The sequence below is a fragment of the Hyperolius riggenbachi genome, chromosome 2 (assembly GCF_040937935.1).
Source record: "Hyperolius riggenbachi isolate aHypRig1 chromosome 2, aHypRig1.pri, whole genome shotgun sequence".
Taxonomy (NCBI): domain Eukaryota; kingdom Metazoa; phylum Chordata; class Amphibia; order Anura; family Hyperoliidae; genus Hyperolius; species Hyperolius riggenbachi.
The window spans coordinates 358,114,089-358,118,974 of NC_090647.1; positions in this window are offsets into that span (position 1 = coordinate 358,114,089).

A 4,886-nucleotide genomic window follows, 5' to 3' on the forward strand; every position below is an offset into this window, starting at 1 on the left:
ACCCAGTGAGTAACTGAGTCAAGTTTGGGACACCTAGCATTTAAACAGTGATAATAGCAGCATTTTATCATTTTTTATTAAGGTCAATGGGTGAAATTTGATTGGCTGTTGTTGCCCCGCCCCCTTTTTTCCCTAATTGTGAACCACAGTCACCCAGTGACTAACACTCCAAAGTTTGTGAATGCTGGCATTTAACGTGTAAAAATGGCAGCAAGTGACCCAAGTTTGGAGAGTCTAACTTCAAAGCTGTATGAGTGGCAGAAGTTTCAAACTTTCCAATGAAAGTCTATGGGAAAAATCGGTTCTTTGGGGGTCCGCCACAGGGGCTCGGATGGTGGGATTGCTTAACAAAGCACAAGCAACCTATTCAGGTATGAGCCGAACAAGTGTGCAAAGTTTCAGAATTATACTCCTAAAACTCTGGGAGTAGTAGCGTATAGAAAATTGCTAAATTTTCATTGGCCGCTGGTAGCTCCGCCCACTTTGGTGTGCCCCCTCAAAATACATATTTTTATTTGGGGTGACACCAACAATATGTGGTCTGAGTATGGGGAGTGTAGCTTCAAAATTGTACGAGTGGCAGCGATTTGAAATTTTTCCCTGTCAAAGTCAATACGAAAAAAGGGGTCTTCTGGGGTCTGCCGCAGGGGCTCGGAGGGTGGGATCGCTTAATAAAGCACAAGCAACATACTTTGCTATAAGACGAAAAAGTGTGGCAAGTTTGGCGCTTGTACCCCTAAAACTGTAGGAGGAGTAGCGTATAGAAAATGGGGGGCGCTAATAATAATAAGAAGAACTAGATGGAGTAATTTCTGAAGAAACCACAGGATGTTGGCTATGTGTCTGATTGGCTGTATGTGGCTCCGCCCACCTTGTCAAATTTTAACCCCAGTCACCCAGTGACCCAGTGTGCCAAGTCTGGGAACTCTGGCTTTAATACAGTGAGAATTACAGCTGTTTACATTTTCCCATTGAAGTCAATAGGGAAAATCTGATTGGCTATTTTTGGCCCCACCCACTTTTCAAATTTTTATCCCAGTCCCCCTGTAGTCACTGTGCCAAGTTTGAAGTCCCTGCCAGTAACAGTAAAAGAATGACAGCAACTTATATATTGACATTGAATAGCAATAGGTAACATTTGATTGGCTGATTTAAGCTCTGCCCATTTTTCCTAAATTTTAGCATAAACCACCATGTCATGGTCTGTGCCAAGTTTTGGACCTCTGGCTTTAAAACTGTGAGAGTGGCAGTATTTGAAAGTTTTACATTGAAGTGCATAGGTGAAATTTGATTGGATGTTAGTGGCTCCGCCCACTTTTCCTGTTTGTGACCGCAGTCACCCAGTGAGTAACTGAGCCAAGTTTGGGACACCTAGCATTTAAACTGTGATTATAGCAGTGGTTTATCATTTTTCATTAAGGTCAATGACTGAAATCTGATTGGCTGTTGTTGCCCCACCCCTTTTTTCCCTAATTGTGAACCACAGTCACCCTGTGACTAACACTCCAAAGTTTGTGAATGCTGGCATTTAACGTGTAAAAATGGCAGCAGTTTTATATTTTTCTATTAAAAATCAATTAATGAAATTTGATTGGTTGCTGGTGGCTACGCCCACTTTTTCAGAACTCGAAGTGGAAACCCCCAGGGACCACATTTGGGATATTCGAGGTCCCTGACATCAAGATTGTGAGAATGGCAGCCTTTTTAATTGTTCCCATTTAAATCAAGCAAAGAAATCTGGTTGGTCGGTTCTGGCTCCGCCCACTTTTATGTATTTTGAGTGTTGACGTATAGCATAAAATCTGATGAAAAGTGCCGGAAAGTCCTATCAGCTTCCACCGAGCCCCTCTTGTGATGTCATGGAAGTGATGTCATAATAGCCCCATGTGTACCTCTGGTGATGTCAGGGAAGTGATGTCATAATAGCCGTGTGTGTATATAAGCAGAGGTTGAGCATTGAGAGGCTCACTTTTGTCTCCACTTGCACAAGTGAAGACAATTGATTTTGCTCTCGAGCAATTTACTCATTAGTGAGATTCTCATTGGTGAATTATGTTGCACTGCTGTAAAAGGCATCGCAAAATGAACCTCAGTCTTGAGGTTCAGCAGCCCTCTGTACAGCCTGCTGCCAATGCTGACCCAGAGCCACAACCAACGGCTAGGGGAAGAGCCCAGGCAGCTGTGCGTTCTATCAGGGCTTTCTTGGGCAGACTGTTCTACCTGCCCCATCTACCGGGCGTTCTGCATTAGCACTGGAATATGTGGTATCGGATGATTCCGGTCATGTGGTGGAAGGAGTAGCTGGGGACCCAGCACCGGGATATCAGATATCGGTTATTTCACCTTATGTGGAGGAAGCAAAAGAGGCTGATGATTCTGGTCATGTGGTGGAGGAAGTAGCTGGGAAACCAGCGCCAGGATTTCAGCTTTCGGATGTTTTGCCTTATGTGGATGTGGAGGAGAAGGAAGAAGCTGATGATTCTGGTCATGTGGTGGAGGAAGTAGCTGGGGAACCAGCGCCGGGATATCAGTTATCGGATGTCTCCCCCTTGGATGTTGACGAAGCAGAAGAAGCTAATGATTCCAGTCATGTGGTGGAGGAAGTAGCTGGGGAATCAGCGCCGGGATATCAGTTGTCGGATGTTTCACCTTTTGTGGATGTGGACTTAGGAGCTGATGATTCTGGTCGTGTGGTGGAGGAAGTAGCTGGGGAACCAGCGCCGGGATATCAGCTTTCTGATGTTTCACCTCGTGTGGATGTGAAGGAGAAGGAAGAGGCTGATGATTCCGGTCATGTGGTGGAGGAAGTAGCTTGGAAACCAGCGCCGAGATATCAGTTATCGGATATCTCCCCCTTGGATGTTGACGAAGCAGAAGAAGCTGATGATTCCGGTCATGTGGTGGAGGAAGTAGCTGGGGAACCAGCGCCGGGATATCAGTTGTCGGATGTTTCACCTTTTGTGGATGTGGACTTAGGAGCTGATGATTCTGGTCGTGTGGTGGAGGAAGTAGCTGGGGAACAAGCGCCAAGATATCAGCTTTCTGATGTTTCACCTCGTGTGGATGTGAAGGAGAAGGAAGAGGCTGATGATTCCGGTCATGTGGTGGAGGAAGTAGCTGGGGAACCAGCGCCGGGATATCAGTTATCGGAAATCTCCCCCTTGGATGTTGACGAAGCAGAAGAAGCTGATGATTCCGGTCATGTGGTGGAGGAAGTAGCTGGGTAACCAGAGCCGGGATACCAGTTGTCGGATGTTTCACCTTTTGTGGATGTGGACTTAGGAGCTGATGATTCTGGTCATGTGGTGGAGGAAGTAGCTGGGGAACCAGCGCCAGGATATCAGCTTTCTGAAGTTTCACCTCGTGTGGATGTGGAGGAGAAGGAAGAGGCTGATGATTCCGGTCATGTGGTGGAGGAAGTAGCTGGGGAACCAGCGCCAGGATATCAGTTATCGGATGTCTCCCCCTTGGATGTTGACGAAGTGGAAGAAGCTGATGATTCCGGTTATGTGGTGGAGGAAGTAGCTGGGGAACCAGCACCAGGATATCAGTTGTCGGATGCTTCAGCTTTTGTTGATGTGGACTTAGGAGCTGATGATTCCGGTCATGTGGTGGAGGAAGTAGCTGGGGAACCAGCGCCGGGATATCAGCTTTCTGATGTTTCACCTCGTGTGGATGTGAAGAAGAAGGAAGAGGCTGATGATTCCGGTCATGTGGTGGAGGAAGTAGCTGGGGAACCAGCGCCGGGATATCAGTTTTTGGATGTTTCCCCTTTTGTGGATGTGGACTTAGGAGCTGATGATTCTGGTCATGTGGTGGAGGAAGTAGCTGGGGAACCAGCGCCAGGATATCAGCTTTCTGATGTTTCACCTTGTGCGGATGTGAAGGAGAAGGAAGAAGCTGATGATTCCGGTCATGTGGTAGAGGAAGTAGCTGGGGAACCAGCATCGGGATATCAGTTATCAGATATCTCCCTCTTGGATGTTGACGAAGCAGAAGAAGCTGATGATTTCGGTCATGTGGTGGAGGAAGTAGCTGGGGAACCAGCGCTGGGATATCAGTTGTCGGATGTTTCACCTTTTGTGGATGTGGACTTAGGAGCTGATGATTCTGGTCATGTGGTGGAGGAAGTAGCTGGGAAACCAGCGCCAGGATATCAGCTTTCTGATGTTTCACCTCACGTGGATGTGGAGGAGAAGGAAGAGGCTGATGATTCTGGTCATGTGGTGGAGGAAGTAGCTGGGGAACCAGCGCCGGGATATCAGTTATCGGATGTCTCCCCCTTGGATGTTGGCGAAGCGGAAGAAGCTGATGATTCCAGTCATGTGGTGGAGGAAGTAGCTGGGGAACCAGCGCCAGGATATCAGCTTTCTGATGTTTCACCTCGTGTGGATGTGGAGGAGAAGGAAGAGGCTGATGATTCCGGTCATGTGGTGGAGGAAGTAGCTGGGGAACCAGCGCCGGGATATCAGTTATCGGATGTCTCCCCCTTGGATGCTGGTGAAGCGGAAGAAGCTGATGATTTCGGTCATGTGGTGGAGAAAGTAGCTGGAGAACCAGCGCCGGGATATCAGTTGTCGGATGTTTCACCTTTTGTGGATGTGGACTTAGGAGCTGATGATTCTGGTCATGTGGTGGAGGAAGTAGCTGGGGAACCAGCGCCGGGATATCAGTTATCGGATGTCTCCCCCTTGGATGTTGGCGAAGCGGAAGAAGCTGATGATTCCGGTCATGTGGTGGAGGAAGTAGCTGGGGAACCAGCGCCAGGATATCAGCTTTCTGATGTTTCACCTTGTGCGGATGTGAAGGAGAAGGAAGAAGCTGATGATTCCGGTCATGTGGTAGAGGAAGTAGCTGGGGAACCAGCATCGGGATATCAGTTATCA